This window comes from Myxocyprinus asiaticus, chromosome 24 (genome assembly GCF_019703515.2).
Source record: "Myxocyprinus asiaticus isolate MX2 ecotype Aquarium Trade chromosome 24, UBuf_Myxa_2, whole genome shotgun sequence".
In the NCBI taxonomy this organism is placed as follows: Eukaryota; Metazoa; Chordata; class Actinopteri; order Cypriniformes; family Catostomidae; genus Myxocyprinus; species Myxocyprinus asiaticus.
The window spans coordinates 30,948,229-30,968,046 of NC_059367.1; the positions used below are offsets into that span (position 1 = coordinate 30,948,229).

Below are 19,818 nucleotides of genomic sequence, written 5' to 3' on the forward strand. Positions count from 1 at the left end.
TAGATTGTATGTCTTATTATGTAATCCATGGTATATTTAACAGGAGAAACAAGGCTTGCGAGGTGAACAATAATGAAGGAAACATCCTTGCACAAGGACACAGATATAGAAAGAGCATCCTCTATTCCATTTATCTTTCTGGAGGTCACATATGTAATAGATGGCAGTAGACTCAAGGGCCAGAATGGCCACATTTAAAGCCGGCCCCTGGGAAGTCTGAGGTATCAGATCCCTCTTAACTGTTACTGCTGTCATGTTGGACGAATGTGATTCCATCTGATGAGTGGTTATGTCAAGATTCCCGAGGTTTATGTTAACACTGTTTGTTGTTTTATGTTCAATCACCATCTGGCTGACCAAATGTTTGGACTCATTTACTCATTCCATATTTTTATTATTTTGTACATTTTAGAATATTAGTAAAGTTATCAAAGGTATAGAATAACACAAGAATTCTGCAGAATTATAAAAGATTTAGTGTAGAAATCAAAGCAAAAATAGGATGCTTTAGTTCTAGTGAACAAAAACTTGAGAAGCAGGAAAGAAAATGGAGGGATAAACGAAAGAGTGGGAAAGAAGAAGGAGGGTTTGTGCACTTGTGGGTATCATACAAAACACCCACATCATGGCAGTCTGTAGAGACTCAACCCACAATACAGAAGACAGAGAGATAGAGAGAGGAGAGACTAAAGAGATAATGCACATTCCTCCGGTTCTCTATTTCCATGTGAGCAGACTCCGGGCACTTTATACATACACAGCAAAAACACACATAGGAACTATGAAACATGGTAAGTCGCCATTAATTTTACATTTCTTGTGGGTTTAGAGGATTTTAATTGTTGATGTTGTTGCGTTATTAAACTGACATAACACATGAAAACTATCAGTGACTTGTGTTGATTTTGCTGATCAAAGTAAATGAGAGCTATGTGGAACTAACATGCATCTGACAATATGATTATACAGTATGAGTGTTTTTAGCATGCACAGGAAATGTTCTTTGCAGGGAACATGCACCTGAGCATCTAACTAGTTGAGCTCATCAGTAAAACCTCAACAGATACAAACTAATGAAATGATAGTGTATGCCATTGCTTGAAACAAATTTAATCACAGTGACCACAGGAACAGTAGTGAATTATATTGGGATTCAAGTAGCTGACAAGAAATACATTTCTTGACATATCCTGTGGTGTGACATGCTATAATCCATCTAAAACTATTTTAAATAGCATTTTATAATTATTATGCATGCTGCTTTTTATGACGTTGTTAATTGAGAGACTAAATGGAATATTTGTAATTGTAGTGAAGGCAACAATGGTGTTTAAAAATGGCAAAAGGCATAACAAGTAACACGTCTGAATCATTATTCATTATTCAACAATATATTAAAAATGCAATTCAAAACAATTACTTGAAAACATCTCTGTTATGATGAACATATTTTTAATTTCTGAGTTCAAAGTCATTTAGGTATTTTTTATGGGGCTTAAAGTAAAAAATGTCAAAATGATATTTTGACATTTTTAATTAATTGGAGTAACCCTAAGAAAACTTGTGACGTGAAATAACAGGATATTTTTTTTAAAAACATGTCTTACCTTGAAAAAGTTGAAAACTTTACACACATGTTTTCAGGGTGCAAGAAAAGTATTTTAATTGTACTTGATGGTTCACCACTTGACATTTTTCAAGTAATTAATTGTTTTTTTAAGAAAGTGCTACCATTTTATTTTTTATCATCTAACCACATGATGCATGCCCCTTTTTGATCTTTATCTCCTTACCCCAGTTTATTGTTCTTTAATGCACAAACTTGTTATTCACAAAGGTGTCATTAAACTATTGGCAACATCTTTTAACTATAGCACAATATTAATAAAAAGGGTAGAAGTTGTGCACTCAGCCTGTGATGGTGATAATTTAACACAAAATGTTAAATAAGCATGTCTCATCCTGTCTCCCAGATTTCATAGAAACAAGAGACTAGGGCGAAGATAATACTGATGTCTAAACTAAATAACAATGAGAACACGAGATCCTGTTATGACATGCAAGGCAAGTTCAGATAGCAAGACGTGTGGGAGCACAGGACTTTAAAGCCTTTCATTTATAATAAATCCTCAAGCTCAGAAAAGGCAGGAAAACTGTCAGATTTACTGTCAGAGGTAAGAGTTTCACAGAATATCTGCACAGGCATGTTTTCAGATTGTATGGGTGTGTGCATGGTGCAAATACATGACTAATGAGGAAATGGCTAATGTGATACATCCATAAACACACACACATAAGCACTGGAGCTGAGGGCAAATTGTATCCTATCTGTTAAAACTAAGCTTCCTGTTTCCTTGTTTTATATACTCTCTCTCACACACACGCGGTCTCTGCATGTGGGAGGAACAATTGCCGTTTGCATGGCTTCACCCTGCATGGATAAGCTTATCATACCATCTTAAGAGAGAGTCAGTTATTTTACTGTTTGTTGATAACTGGGATTTCTGGTTTAAGTCCAAGAAGTTTCACTCTCCTATCCATATGCCAACCACTTTCAGCAGGAATGCAACTGCCAGAGCAGGATGTCTTGTAAACACCTGTTTCCTTCTCAATGCAAAAAGATCATTATTAAAAAAAAGATAGTTCCGATTTTAAATTCTGATCAGATAAGCCACATTCCAAGCCATTGTAAAATGACTATTTATCACTTCCTTTAATGTGCATTCTATATTAAAGGAATAGTTCACCCAAACATGAAAATTCTGTCATTATTTACTCACTCTCATGTTGACTTTCTTTCTTTGTTGGAACGCAAAAGGAGATATTTTAAATAATGTCTTTATTGCTGATTTCTATACAATAGCAGTTGAGAGTAATTCACTTTAAAGCTTAAAAATGCACTCAAAAGTGTCCTAAAAGTAGTCCATGTGACTTGTGTGTCATATTCCAAGTCTTCTGAAGGGAAAAGATCAGTTTGTATAATGAACAAACCGAAGTCATTATTCACTCAAAATCATTGATCAAATTGATCATTGAACAGAGCCCAAATCAACATGTCAAAATTGGTTCTTGTGTCAGGAAGTCATGATGATTGGCCACAAGACACACAAGAACCAATGAGGTTTGATGCTGTTAAAATGTCACCATATTTCATTTGGGCTCTACGTGATTTGATTTGATTTGATTTAAGAGTGAATAAAAACGTAAAAACTACAGAAGTTTGGGCTCTCCAGCGACATCTGTGGTTGAAAACTAAAATTGCAAGTAACCATCGGAGAAATTTTTTTGCATGAGTTGTGTTTCATCCCTGCTCATTGCACGGATGAATCTCATGGTTTGAGGTTACCTGGACATTGCATGTGATCCCTCTGAGACATTCATCTACAGAGCCAGAGTTATGATGTGCTATTTTTACTTTGATATTATGTTATTAGTTTCAACATTTATAACTGAGATATTACTTGCTTTGAGGAAGATAAACAACACTCTTATTTACATATTTTTAATATGATTATTCAAGTGTTTTATTCAACACACTTGAATGTTTGTATTGTAATACATATACCATATACTGCATTTAAATGATATTTGTGGTATGGATGATACAAGTTCTACAGCCTTAGTGGACAATGCAAGTAAGCCGTAATACTACAACAGTAGGTCTATGCAGTGAACAAAATAAAACTGTCAACTGAAAACACAAAATGAGGATTCAGTAATGATAGGGATGAAATCAACTTTATTAAATGCGAAAATAATATGCAAAAATATGCAATGAAACAATTACAATAATAATCTGTTTCCTTAATCGTTTATATGACAGTAGAAGTCATAATCGAGAGATGGTTACACGCTAAACAAATTAATAAGTGCATTACTGTGCTATGAAATCAGTACATTATAACTAACTTTATATTATTATACCAATCACGGAAAACAACCTTCTACTAGAAGGATTCTATACCCTTTTAGCATAACTTTAATGGCGTTTAAACAGACTATCTGCAAAAAAAGAGCAATGGAAAGTGACAACAGCTTGTGCATTTCTGCGACCAAGCTAAAAGAAAGGAGAAAACAGCGGCACACACACACACTGGGCATCATTCATGAACATTTCTTAAATATACGAAAGAATTGGGAATCATTTCGGCGTAAAATGGAGCTTCCCGAAAAAGAAATCTAAAAAGAAAGTGAGGAATTTACAGTCATCTTTGCTGTCATCAGAGGTTCTTTTGTGAATTAAACAGTCCAATAGGTCAATAAAAATGGTTTGACATGAAGCTTTAGTGTAAAAATGTTCAGTTCATGCTGACAGGAGGATTTCTGGTGCAGTTGAGTGCATTGCCTGCACCATTGGAGAAACTTCTCGAGTAAATAGAAGACTATACAGTGATGTACTGCCCTTGCAACAGGAACAATCTTCAAAGAAATTGATAGAATGCATGAAGGAGGTCTATAACTGAAACGCTGTAAGATCTTACAGATTTAAAAGTTATACGACAGTGTGCAGGCTTTTTCTTTTTCTTTCGCTTTTTTTCTTTCTTTCTTTTTTTTTTTTTTTTTGTTTACGCACCTGCCCATTATGTGTTCATTTATGGTTTTACCACTGACTATATGTCAACTGAATGCGATTTTCCTATGCCTATACTGAATTATGAAAACTAAATAATAGAGCTTATATCAAATAAAAGAGAAAAATGTCCAGCCAGTCATGTTAGAGGGCATTATTAATATTATTAGTATTAGTATTTTTATTTTTTATTTTTTTTTTGAAAATCAAACGCAAACCCATGTCAAGAACTTCTGCTGGAAATAAGCAGAGTTGGGAAAAACCCTTACTTTGAAAAAATAAATGCAAGCAGCAAAGAAACGTTTCTAAATAAAAGCTTTTTTATTTGTTTTTATTTTAAAAAAAATTTTTAAGATTAATTTCACTTATTTAATTATTAATTATTTTTTGCATTACTTATTTAGTATCAAAATGTAGTCATGGCAGTTTGTCTGAAAGAACACAACTCGTTCAGATGTCTTACGCATGATTTACACATAGTCGGGAGCAGGTGTAAATTTTGTTCGTACCAACTAATGTTTTGAAAATACTAAAACTTTCATGAATCTGAACATTTACGTCAGACCGGCTTTACAAATGATTTACATAAACATTCGCTCTGCTCATGCTTCATGAATGAGGCCCACTGTGTGTAATCTGAAATTAAAGCAATGTTATAAAATACTCCGAGGTCATAAATATTAATAAACATGTTACAGTAACTTTACTGGAAAACATAGCCTATTAAACACATCGCATTCAATAAACACAATATCCCCCGAGTAGTAACAAATAATCGGGGTAAGATAAAGAACACAGATTTTTTTGTGTACTCATTCAATCATTTTTTTTTTTTCTTTTTTTTTTTTTTATTAACAAAAAAATCTTATGCAGCGCAGCATTGAATTTCAGTCTGTTCATCATACAAAGTGATCTTATACCTTCAGAAGACTTGGAATATGATGCGTGACTATGATATGGACTACCTTTATGACACTTTTGTGTGCTTTGTTAAGCTTTAAAGTGAGTAAATTATCAGCTGCTATTGTATGGAAATCAACTATCGCAAAATTCTCTAAAATATCTCCTTTTGTGTTCCGCAGAAGAAAGTCGTATAGGTTTGGAATGACATGTGGGTTAGTAAATAATGACAGATTTTTTATAATTAGGTGAACTACTTGGCAACCACAAATAGCCTACAATTAGGATAATGAACTATATTACTTGGAGAAATAATTTCTGAAAATAATTCCTATAATTACTAGTAATAAATATCATGAATATTAAAATTAATAAATTAATAAATAATATAAACATTGCTGTTTTTGCTGTTTTCTAAGCCACTCGAGTCCATTATACTGATTATACTGTGGTATAGGGTTTAGGCTAGGGGCATTCAATAAAAATTCCATGAGGTCCGGTCTCTGTGTTTCCGGACAATAACTTACATGGTGTCAGTAGACAGTATAGATATGAAATGACATAAGGAATCCTCATTTTTTTAAATAGTTATTATAAATTTCCAAGTTGGCAGCAGTAGTACTTTATAAAAGAAGAAATAAAAAGTTAAAACAGTTTCTTCAAAACTAGGCAGGGATGAGGACATGTGGCTCCAGAGACAAAGGCAAAGTAGTGGGGTTTGGGGGACCTTTTACCAAAAGATTTAAATATTTCAATGAGTTCATCAATCGTGTGCATTTTGATATGAATATTTAAAGATAAAATCAACTGTTTATCTTAAAGCTGAATGACAATGGTCCAGTATTTGTATTTGAATATTTTTAGATATCCAAGGGGCACGAGGCCTTGTGACTAAGGAAAGGTACTGTATGGGGGTTGAGGGGTACCCCCCCGAAATAAAATTTTGAAAATCGAAAAGTCTGAATGAACCATATTTATATTTTCATTAAAGTGAAAATCTACCAACAACAAACAATGTACATCACAATAGTGAAGCTTAAAAATACTGTTAGCTAAAATAAAGTAGGCCCATAAATAGTCAGACTATTAAATAATGGAAAGTTCTCATGAGAACTCCACTATGCTACTAGTAATATAACATTTTTGGTTGTTTTCATTGCTATCTAGATGATGACATATTTGATTAATTTTCACAAAAATAAGTTTATACGTTTATGAAAGACTTGAAACATGCTGATTAATAAAGCTAATTTTAGACGGGGGGAAAAAACGTTACTTTAAAGGCACTCTGGAAGCACGTTGTCCTGTCACAAACCTGGTTTAGCTGAACGGTTGGATTCATTTCAGACATGTGGAGTTGAATTCACTTCGCATTATTCTTATTTTCTGCAGTGTGTTTTTACGAAGGATGCCAGTACTATGCATCTATATTGCTGCTCACTGAATTTCTCCGCTACGGTATACTGTCGTTAAAATAACCGCGTCTGCAACTCTGCGCGCGGCGCCATATGTCTAGCAATGTGCGCAGAGCGTGAAAGGTAGTAAATGATGCGTGTTCTGTAATAGAGAAAAATATTCGTGGATACAGCGCTGAAAGATCAGTTCTATCTACGCCCTACACTTGAAGTGTTGAAACGGTGAGATGGGACAACAGATGTCATGATGTCTCGCGGTCCAGATGGAACCAAGCCTGGGTCCGGACCCGGACCGCGGTTCGCGAATTGGTGACCGCTGGTTTAGGCACTCTACTTTGCATTGTGCCCAAGAACGCCCCCTATCCATGGTAAAATCACTGTAATGCATGACCTCTTGTGGCTTGTTGCTTTAATAACTTAAGATGGTACACAGTTCTTGCCAGTAAAGTTGTAGTCGAAAACATTGTGTTCGTCTGCTAGACAGACAGTTAGAACATATCCCATAAATTATGTTTTTCCAGTTTGACAACACAGAGCATGCAAAACATTACAGCTGGGGTTTGATCTGTGTTCAGTTATCCTTTGAAGAGAGACATGTTCATTCCTGCCTGCAGAAATTACTCATGTGTGCGCTTTTGAAATCTTGTGTGGTGAGAGATGCAGTCGGGGTGTGGAGTACTCAGGCATTCTCAAACAAGGCGTTATTCAGTGGCGTTCTTTCAAGAAGAGAATAAATGTGTTTTATTATCTAAACAATGAACTGTTACAACATTGACTGACACTTGTTTTGATACCAGCACCTTTGCACAAAAAAGCACCTAGCATATTCCCTTTGAAAAACAAATTCCATCTCCTATGAGTTGTAGATGTCCAGCCAATTACTGCCTGTTTTTAACAGTTTCAGTGCTGTAATGCCAAAATCACTGCTTATCTGGTTAACACCACTTGCCTTACACGGACCCCATTTTCAGCTGACTAAACAGCTCAAAACTGTTGCCAGCAGCAGCACTGAGAAAGACAGATCAGTCCATGCAATAATTAAAAGTAAAACTTATTGTGGAAAGACACCTGTAAGTAAGCTATTTGCAGACTCCCCAAAACATTTGCTCTGTAGTGCTTCTTCTTCTTCTTCTTCTTCTTCTTTTTTTTTTTTTTTTTTTTTGGAGCATCCTGACAGGTCCAACACAACAACAGCGGCTCAACCAATGCCTCAAGTTTGGGGCAGGACTATTTGTTTGAGAAACCTCTTTGAAAACAATTATTTTTGCAATTATGTTTGGTGCCGCTAGTGTTGCAGGAATTACACACTACAAATTTTATACAAACACTTTGTATGATGTTACAATCAACTGAAATCTGACTAATTTTCTTTAGTAATTTGAGCTAACTACAATATTATCTTGTAATACCATTATATTACTACAGCTTTTTCCTCCTACTACTCCAACCAATATAAATAATAAAAAGTATGAAGAAAATAAGAAGTCTGTATTTGATTTGAAGAATGGATTCTTGTCAAAGTAGTAATACAAAGACTGCCATAAACCATTTCTTTCCATTATCATGTTTCTGCTTTGCTAGGCAGGAAAGAATGGAAAAATTATTGGATGTCATCAAGCATCTAGACTCTTGTCTCTGATTGATCTATGTTGTCTCTGTTCAAGGTTCCCTGAAAGCTTAGAAGCCTCTGGAATCTGTCCAAAAGCAAAAACCCTTAAAATCCCTTGTATCTGGGAAATATAGTCTCCATGTCATTTTCATGAAATATTCACAAATACCATCCCCTCTCTGAGGAAACTCTGACAGATAGAGAGAGCACAATACAATTTTTCCATTTCTACATTTTTTTTGAGATGTTGGTCACCCTCATGAATCTATGACAAATAAAAATTGGCAAGTAATTTCAGCCCCTATATGATTGTGAACACATCGAAGTACAGAGACCACTACAACACTGACCATGTTGGAAGATCTGGTTATAATTAAAAAGACCAGTTTATAATTTAGAAATAATAACCTATTGTGCTGTTGTACTGAATATCTTTGAGTAGTCACAGCCACTCTGATTATTTCTAATTGTCTGTCTGGAATGGCACAAACACAAAGAAGGGGAGTTATACAAATAATGAATTGCCCAAGTGTTGTTATACTAAATATCATCACTCTTTGAATTGCATTTACTGTATGTATGTCCCTTGGAGGACAGAGAGGGAATTTTTTTCCTGAAATAGTTTTGCGTTGCATTCCAATAGTTTTCCAAGAAGTATTGCACTCCCTTGAAAAAATGAAGAAATAATAATAATAATAATAATAATAATAATAGATAATAATAATAATGTTTATGATAATAATAAATAAATAAATAATAATACAATAACCATGATTTTACTATAGAAATACTGCAGTAACCATTTTTTTGGTAGGAACCGTGTTTTTAAAAACATGTTTTTTTACATGTACCACAAAATTACCATGATGTTACTATAGTAAAACTGTAGTACCATGTTTTCTGGTAGAATGATTATAATTACCATTACCACAGTTTTTAACTATGGTTTACTACAAATATCATGGTTAAAATATGGTTACTGTAGTAAAACTATGGCAAACCACACATTTTGTGGTTACTGTGGTTTTACTACAAATAGCCTACCATGGTTGAATAGTTACTTTAGTAAAACCAAGGGGAAAATTGTGGTTACTATAGTGTTACTACAAATACCTCAGTTGAACTGTTGAACTGTAAAACCATGGTTAATTTTTGTAATAAAGCTATTGTGAGGGGACCCAAAATAATTGCAAGGGAACGCAAAAATTATTAACAGGGAAAGCAAAACTTACAAAGAGGGAACACAAAACTAGTTTTGAAAATAAATTCTCTCCCTGTCCTCTAAGTGGTTGCGTACTTATGCAATCAGATTAGGGGCTCATAGCAAACTGCTCATACTGGATTTTTGGTGTCTCTCATTGTCCTTCATGATGTTTCCTAAATGAGCAAAAGTAAAACTAAAAGCTTCAGTAAATGAAGATGCATAATACAGTAAATGAAATACAAAATGAAATTAATAGTAAAGGAAAGGAAAGGGGGTTAATATTGCATTTAGCATCAATTGAGCAGTTTGTAGAAAGTGAAAGAAATATGATAGAAAGGAATTTCCATGGAAGGATTATGGCACTCATTTTTTGCATTACATCTTCAATAAGAAGCCAATTTTTCAAATTAAATGAAGTCATTTTCTTTTCATATTATTATTATTGGTAGAAGTAGTGGGAGGAAAAGTAGTAATTCTAGTAATATATTGTTATTGTAGTTGTCTCAATTTTCTAACAAATTTTGTTATTAGTTCATTGGATTTTTAAGAGATATGATTGATATGCTGAATCAAAACAGGGACAGATCTGTCTCTTTTTCACTGCTGCTGTTGGCAACAGTTTTGAGCTGAAATCTGAGCTCACACTCTGTCCAGCCAACACACCCATCATTTAACTCAAAACCCCTCCATCCTTCTCTCCTCTTTCTTTATTTCTGCATTTTACTCAGTCTCCTACACATCTTTTCTCCAAAACAGCTAAGGTCAAAGGGCACTGGGGGAGGTGGCAGTAATCAACATCACTCTCTGAATTAAGCCACCACCATTCTTTTCCATTCTTTTCCATCAAATTGTGTCCAGATTTAGCTGGCACCTGTTTTTTACTTATTGTTTTGTAGCATTATTATTGTGGTGGTGCTTAGATCACATTATTAAAAGAAAGTGGGCAATTAAAAAAACATGAATGACAACAAATAAGTCTCTACACCACAGAAATGTGAGTTATTGGAATATAATATTAGTCACATTAAAGGGATAGCTCACACAAACTAGGGTGATTCATCATTTACTCACTCTCATATTGTTCCAAACCCATATGACTTTCTTTCTTCTGTGGAACCCAAAAGGAGATGTATTATTATCCAATTATCTCTATCTAATATTCACCTTAAAATTTAACTGGGAAAGTGCAGCCAAATGTGTAATAAGGCAACTCATTTCGTTTTGCAAAAATGTTCACACGGCCACAGAATTGTCATGAGACCAGACTGCTATAAAGACATATGTATGACGTTCCATACACATTACATCCTCTATGATATGAAAAACTACTTGAAATCCTTCTCAACGTTAACTCTCAATTTCTAAAAGGACAATTTTAATCTGATTTCAAGCTACATACTAAAAGATTTTAATTTTTTGATGTTACTACAACCAACTAAACAAATTTGAGTCCAATATGCCGAAGTCCCTTTCTGAACAATATTTATTTAGTATAAAGTCAAGATATCTGAATTAGGAGAAAGAATGAGAGATATTTCAGGGTGAAAGCAGGTGAATCACCACAGGCTTTGATTTATTTCTCCTCTAGACAATTATAGCTGAAGTATACTTTCAAAGGAGGGCGTATCACTTAAGCACTCTAAGTGGTCCATATGGATAAGAGAGTGGGTCAGAAAGTGGTGAGAGGGTGTTGGAGAGGACTCTGAGTGATGATGGATGAGGAGATGTCCTTCCCTTTGAATTATTCACTCCATTACTGTAATGCCTCTCCCTTCATGTCAAGAGTTTTTATTTCAAGAGTGCATTTACTCCCTACTGCTTCAAATGTGAGCTCACTTTGAGAGCCTGAGTTTGAAAAATGTGACCAATGGGATATGTGTGCAGGGGCGGGTTTACGATTTCTGAGGCCCCAAGCAACAAACCAACCTGAGGCCCCATTTTGAAAAATTTTGCTAAAAAAATGACAACTTTTATTTTAAATCATAATTTTTCATTCTTCCTATCAGCCATTGTAGCCAAGTACATTCAAAATGTTTAATGAAATACAAATCTAGTTAAAGATAATTAATGCATATGTGACGCTTCTGTTCTACGGGACTCGAACCAGCGTCTCTAGCATGGGAGGCGGGTGCACTAACAAGGAGGCTAAAGCCTCTAGCGTCAGTTGCTATGCACCTCTTGAAGTCAGGAAAGTGAGGTTTATACACATTGCACAGCCATCTATCAGCTGGCTCCCATTACACTCACCCCCCTAAACCTCACTCTCATCCAGGTCAAGGTTTACAAAACACTTTTTGTGTGTGTGTGTGTGTGTGTGTGTGTGTGTGTGTGTGTGTGTGTGTGTGTGTGTGTGTGTGTGTGTGTGTGCAAACCTACTACTTCACCCAGTAACATTTTGTTACTGGGTTAATCAACAACAATTATTTATTGTTGTCCAGATTGTCATTATAATATGATACAGTATTATTATTATTATTACTTTGAGGATTTGTTGTATACAGTAGTAATATAGTTCTGTCATATTTACTTTCACCTGGAGCTTATATTCTAATGCAGCAGTGTATTGTTTATCCTGTTGAAAAAGGCTATATTTTATGTACACTAAGCATCATAGGCAACATTCGTAACAGTATTGTAACAGTAAACATACAAGCCACGGCGGCCCCTCAGCACACTAGAGCATAAAAATTTTATTTTTTAAAAATAAAATAAACATTGCCGGTAATTAAGCGCTGAAACTTTGCTTGGTGCTGAATAAACTGGAATAATGTTAAAAATTGTAACAGTCACCTCTTTGCAGCCTGAACTTGTTCAGAACATTAAATCTTTGTGACACCTGTGCTAAAAACAGTCTAGACACAGCGCAACGACTGACACAGAACGCAGGTGTCTCGACATGCGTTTTTGAAATCTGAAGTTATTTTTAACTTGACACAGTGTCTAAAAATGTGCCGGTCCTACATGAGACACTGAAGAAACAGCAAAACGCTGTACAGCAGTCAAGGACGTTCGTAAAGTGCGTGTTTACATAGAAAAACAATGGAAAAACAGAGTAGAAGCACGGAAAAACACGTTCAGTGTGAACGGTCCTTCATCCGTTTTTGCGTATCTGTGTGAGCGAGCGCGCATGGGCGAAACAAGTTCGGAAGGCCTGTATATTTTTTCGGTAAATTACAAACCCAAACCCAAAGTCCTACTGACCCGAACCCGGTAGCTTCATGAACCGCTCTGAGACCGCAGACAACAGCGTATTTGCATGTGTACCCAGAACAACATGTCACCCCTCAAGCGGTTTTTACAGAGCTTTCCTACTCGGGCAGGGGGCCCCCGACATCCGGGGCCTCACGCAATTGCGTGGTTTGCGTAGTGGTTAAAACCGCTACTGGATGTGTGCCACTCTTAGTTTGTGCACAAGCCCAATTTAAGAAATAATATAAATATCTTGCTTCAAAACTTTTCGCTCTGTAACCTACTTTATGTACAATTCAAATACTTACAAAGATCTGTCCTCTACCCATCCAGTGTGAGATAAGTGTACTGCTGGGGTGTAAATTAAAGAAGGTAATGCCCAGAATTCAAAATCATCAATAACTGACCGGAAACAGCAGTCATTTATTGTTGCCATTGTTGTAGAAATTCTACATCTGACTTGAATCCTTCACTGGTATCCCAGATACCTTGCAACTCTGCCTCTAACAGAGTGGCTGACTGCATCCTGTCTCAGATACACTTACTTATTCTTAAGATCTCGTATATCCTTCCTAAGCACTAGTACATTCACCTACCAATCCCAGGGTCCCATGCATCGACCGACACATTCATCTATGGATTCCAGAGTCTCATGCACTAAGCTCTAAGACAGTCTCCAGTTTTCCCTTTATCAGTTGTTATTCATGGCCAGGAGGTCCCAATCAGATGCAGCTATTGGAGACTTTCAACTCAACAAAGTTAATCATAAGCTTTTATGTGTTACATTGCATGATCACAACCCACAAAACTTCATTCTGATTGGTTTAAAGCTTTCTGACAAAGCAAAAAAAAAAAAAAAAATCCTGCTTTATGCAGATAAGGTAAAGGTCCCTGTCAGAATAAGTCACAAGCATTAAAATGTCAGTTTTACAAATATATGATTCCAGTACTTACTGGTTTCAGTTCCTTAATTTCATATATACAGAATAGACAGACATGTGTAGCAATTTCCAGTCATAGTCACCAAATCTCAGAAAATCTTAACTCATACTTTCTGGTTATACATAAATTATACAGTATTATATATTATTTATAATGTACACTTATTCCAAATTTTTTACCACACCATAGAGATTTATAATTTTATGCCTAACGCATTATGCATTCTACAACCTAGTCTCACAGAATCAACATTACTATAACTGCATTTTTGCAAACTGAGTTTAACGTGCCGCTTTCTACGTTTTGCTGCAGTTTCCTGGTGAAATGATCACTAGAGGTGCTACATCAACTGTGCTTTTTATTCACTATCAAACAAATCACGTGTACTATGGCTGTTTATGACTTTATAAACACTTATTTTTTGCTCTGTTACTCATACCCTGCTATGTTATGAGATCTAAACAAACACTTATACTCTAACATATCATTTGAAAAATTATAAAAATTAACGCTTGTATTATAGACCCACCTACATTTAAACACTTATTCCAATGTGATTAACTTCTGTAGTAGCTCACCTGATAGAGTGTTGGACTTTGGATTAGGTGTCTGAGCCTCAAGTCCAGCCAAAAGCAAAAGTGTCATAGAAGTGACACAAATTGACATGGTTGCTTCAGTAAATGTGCTTTTCATGTCGAATTTGCTTTTCAAAACTCTATCGGTTAGGTTTAGCTGTTGGTTTGGAGTAAGGATGTCTGTTTTGTTCACCTGTCTTTTATCTTTTTGAACACTATCGGTTAGGTTTAGGTTAAAGTTTTAGGTTAGGGATGTACATTTTACTCATTAAAACATCCATCACCTTAAATACCTCGTCTGATTACGACACCATTTCACTTGCTCTTGGCACCCCCTGCTGGACATTTCACTTGGAAACAGCAACCAAACGTGTAATGAAGCATGTAAATTTGGTTTGCAAAAATGTTGCCATTGTCACCTAAATTTCATATGATCAGGTGGGCATTTTAGGTTAAAAGTGTCAGTCTTTTTGGGAGTGAAAGCACAATCTGAACTCAGTATTGGGTTGATTAATTTGCAAAGATTATTGGATTGGTGAGAAAATTTTAGATCATGCCAAAAGATATCTACATCAATGCACATACAAAGTCTTTTTGCATGATCAAAAATGGTCAAATTGGTAAAATAGTCTGATTTTGCAAATTTATATTTTGCGTGTCAAAACACTTGCATAGCTGCAAAATTAAGAATTTGGAGACAATCAGACTGTGGACTGCACATTTTGCATCATTGGAAACATGGAGAATGAACTAAAAACAACTCTCGTTGCCTTTTAAACCAGTAGCTGATTACACACAAACCGCTAGCTAATGAGAGAAAATTAACAGGGGCACAAAATTCAATGTGTCCCATCCAACAAGCTTGGGATATTGTGACAGGCTTAGTTCCAGATGGTTATTGTGTTCAGTTTTTTTCTTGATTAGGATTGATAAGATCATATCTGCTGGTTGATGGGGAAAGAGAGAGATGGCTAACAAGACTTTCCTCCACAGACACTTAGCAGCTGCACACAATATACCATCAATTAAGCCTCCCTGACTAGATGATGGTTGGACTTATGAGACAGCATTATGCATCCATTGTCTTTATTCCAGCCTGATGACATTAATTTATTGTCAGATTACATGTCAGATTTCCAATTTAGAGAGAGCCAGGAGTTAAAGGCAAAGGCAATAAAAAATCCTAGAAATGGACACAGATAATGTATTTTTTTCGAAGCTGAATATGGAACCAATAATAAATGTATAATTTCAAAGACCACAAATACTCCAAATAAAAAAATACACTACGTAATGGGTGTTATGACAGATGTCTAGCACTTACTGACACCTAGAGGTGTGGATGCAGCATCATGCAAAAGTAAAACTTTTCATTTAACTGATGGCATTGTAGAAATGCACTATTCGCAGTCTGTCATTTCATGAGCAAAAATGGATGATAATATCAGGGTTATTGAGATAAAATGAGTAGTACTCGGCTGGTCATGTAATCTCAACATGGCATCCCCCAGTAGGCAGCCCACTCTATGTAAAATAAAACAGATTTTATTAGCCACTGGTATGATTAGTCTTCATCTCATGCAAGTATATATGATTTTTAACATTTAAAAAAAAAAAAAGTACTATACATTTCTTAACAGTTGCTAAGTGCTAATTTCATATGATTGAGTGCACCTTTAATTGAGCTTAATTCTGCATGTAACAGATTAAAATCAAAACTGTGCTAATGAACCAGAATGGATTCATGTGAAATTCAGTATCATTTCAGCTAATTAGCACATGTGCTCATAGATAATTGTGCAGCAGTGATAAAATAATCGTATGGCACATAGCCGATTGTGTGATTGAGAGACATTATTTCCACGGGATGCTCAAAGCTAGACATACGCCAGTATATTCAAACTCGTAATAACGTTTTACTATTTTCAAGAAATCACCTGACACTGTCACCATTGATATTGGCAGTTATTATTATATTGACAGAGCACTTTAATGAGTATGTTAATGACCATGTCCTGGGACAATACATTTATTGTCCTGAAAATAGTACTACAGATTCTTGAAAGTACCACACAAAATGCAGATATTACAGCCTAGAATATGTAAAGAGGGTTATACACTGCATGATAGAGACACTTATTTTAATGCAGAAAAAAAATTATATTCTTAATAGTGCAGTTATACGTCTGTGGGTACCATCTGGCACTCCCAGGTGTGGTAAAGTGCAGCAGTGTATGCTTTGTTTAGACTGCAGTAAATCTGTTACAGTACAACGGCCCAGACTGGGTCTCTATGCATGCATACAGTAATGGATTAGCCACGCATTGGATAACGTCTGCTGGCCACACTTTGCGTAAGACGTCTTTGTCCAGATAGATTGACAAACAAGGGAAATGTGTGAGATGAACAAAACCGCACACACACACACACACACACACACACACACTGAAAAGAAGCCCCATTGTCTATGATAAAGGTCTTTCATGGCAAATTAAGGGAGCTCGACTTTCCACCTCAGTAACATCTAAGCACCTATTAGCTGTGAGCCCCTCCCACACACATGCGTGGCCGCTCTGTCACAGCTCCCACTGAGCTCAGCTCATTGACTGTATGATAAGGTCATATCGTTCTCATCTGTCTCTGGGAACAATGAAACAACAGCCAAAAGCATAAAGAGCCAAAGCCATCTCCCTAAAGTCTGAATCAACTACTCCCTAATCAACTAACTGTAAATCATGTGTCATACTGCTGGGCAATTACAACAGTGTCTACATCTGAAGAGGAACCAGTGTTACAAAGGCCAAACTCTAAAAATTACGCTTAAAAGATATGTCAGTTATGTCAGAGCACAATGTCAGTGATTATATTGGCATTAAAAGTAATTCATAAACTATAAGCTTCCAGCAAGTTGATGTATTATTCTATCGGCAAGACCAAAGCAAACAGATGGACAGGTAAATAGGCTTTCTATCAGCAGCAAAACAATTTGGGGATTTTTATATATTTATTTATTTATTTTACTTATAATTAACCTGATTTTACATGAAAAATATGTAATATTTTCTATTTGTATATTGTAGTTATTTTTAGTAAGGTTGGTAACCATTTTTACAAATGACCAGAACCAGAAGGAATTTTAATAATTCCTTACATTTACTGTATATAACATTTTTCTAGGCACTCAAAGCGCTTTACATAGTAGCAGGGGAAACTACTCAACCACCACCAGTGTGCAGCATCCACCTGGATGAAGCAATGGCATTATCTAATCAGCCAATCATGTGGCAGCAGTGGAATGCATAAAATCATGCAGATATGGGTTAGGAGTTTCAGTTAATGTTCACATCAACCATCAGAATGGGGCAAAATGTGATCTCAGTGATTTCGACCATGGCATGGTTGTTGGTGCCAGATGGGCTGGTATGAGTATTTCTGTAACTGCTGATCTCCTGGGAATTTCACACACAACAGTCTCTAGAGTTTACTCAGAATGGTGCCAGAAACAAAAAACATCCAGTGAGCGGCAGTTCTGCAGACGGAAATGCCTTGTTGATGAGAGAGGTCAACGGAGAATGGCCAGACTGGTTCGAGCTGACAGAACGGCTACGGTAACTCAGATAACCACTCTGTACAAATGTGCTGAGCAGAATATAATCTCAGAATGCACAACTCGTCGAACCTTGAGGCGGATGAGCTATAACAGCACAAGACCATGTCGGGCATGTTATAAACACCATAGTGTTCCTAATAAAGTGCTCAGTGAGTGTATTATAGGGGATAATTAGGAAGCCATGATGGATAGAGGCCAATGTGCAAATTTGGCCAAGACACCAGGGTTACACCCCTCTTTTGAGAAATGCTCAGTCTGACTGTACAGAGAGTCAGGACCTTGGTTTAACATCTCATCCAAAGAACACTCCCTGCGTGGTGGCGGCTCAGCAGTTAAGGCTCTGGGTTACTGATCAGAAGGTTGGGGCTTCAAGCCCCAGCACTGCCAAGATGCCACTGTTGGGCCCTTGAGCAAGGCCCTTGACCCTATCTGCTCCAGGGGTGCTGTATCATGGCTGACCCTGCACTCTGACCCCAGCTTGGCTGGGATATGTGGAAAAAAAGAATTTCACTGTATATGTGTGATATTTAATTATAATTTTTGCAATATACAGTTGCAATTGAAATTAACTTTACATCTATATCAGTTGAGTGACACATTCAAAGTTTCATAGTGTGAATATATAACCTAATATTTCTAAATAGCAGGATTTTTTTTAAATACAGCCATGTCATAATTATTCAACCCCTATTGCATGTAGCTGTTTCTTAAATATGTAAGGCTACACAAGTAATTGTTTTAAAACAAAATTAAGTCATCAATCTGCAATGGCAATTATTTAAGTTTTAAAATTTAAGTTTAGCATTGTAAGCAAAAATTTATTTCTATGCAAAAAATGCAATTAAAAATAAGCTGTCTCAAAAGCTAATAGAGGAGTTTATTTCATTACACAAGAAAGGTCATGGCTAAAGGTACATTTCCAAGGCACTTCAATTTCCAGTAGACAAAGTTGGCAGCACCATTCATACATTTTTTAAATATGGTACAACAGCAATCTTCTTGGGGTGTGGAAGAAAGCAAAACTTCACCAAGGGAAATGTTCACTTGAATATTCAAGTAATTAGGAAAGACCTGTGGAGTCCTGAAAGAAGGTTTTATAGACGTATGACACTAAACTGAAAATGAGTTTTAGACCCATGGGGCAGCAGTACGTTTGGAGTAAGATGACAAGGTGATGACAAGAATGACACCATCCCCACAGTCAAGCATGGAGGTGGGTCAGTCCTGTTATGGGGGTGTTTTGCGGCTGCAGGAAACAGCTATCCTGACTATGTGACTGACACCATGGATTCTTTCAGGTATCAGGCCATTTTGGCATGAAAAATGTGATGCCTTCAGTGTGTAAATTGAAGCTCGGTGATCACTGGACTTTCCAGCAAGACCATAACACCAAGGATACATCCAAGTTGTCCAAAATCTGGTTCAGGGATAGGTCGTGGAATGTCCTTAAATGGCCCTTTCAGTCCATCATTAAAATCCCATTGCAAACCTTTTTTGGGATTTCAAGGAAGCAGTGGCAGCACAGAAACCAAAGAATATCAATGAGCTGGAAGCTTTTGCTCATGAGAAATGTGTAAAAATTCTAATAGAGAGGTGTCTGAAGCCTGAGAACACTTACCTGAAACATTTATTTGCTGTTATTAAGGATAAAGGATGCTCCACAAATGATTGACTTTGGGGACATTTGTGGAGATAATTAAAAAAAAGAGTTATTTTTTATTTTAAAATTTGGGTAAACTGAACTCTTTGTTCTCAAAATCACTCAAATGTGTATTAAAAACTTACTTTGACTGTTTACTGAGGT

General features: G+C 36.0%; 1 protein-coding gene across 1 annotated transcript in view; it reads left to right on the forward strand.

Moving 5' to 3' along the window:
- The first annotated feature begins 642 nt into the window (after positions 1-642).
- Positions 643-19,818, forward strand: part of lzts1 (leucine zipper, putative tumor suppressor 1) — a 42,276-nt gene continuing 23,100 nt past the window's right edge. The window contains exon 1 of the mRNA XM_051653029.1: positions 643-791. The gene's annotated coding sequence lies outside the window, so the exon portion shown is untranslated. The remainder of the gene's footprint in view (positions 792-19,818) is intronic.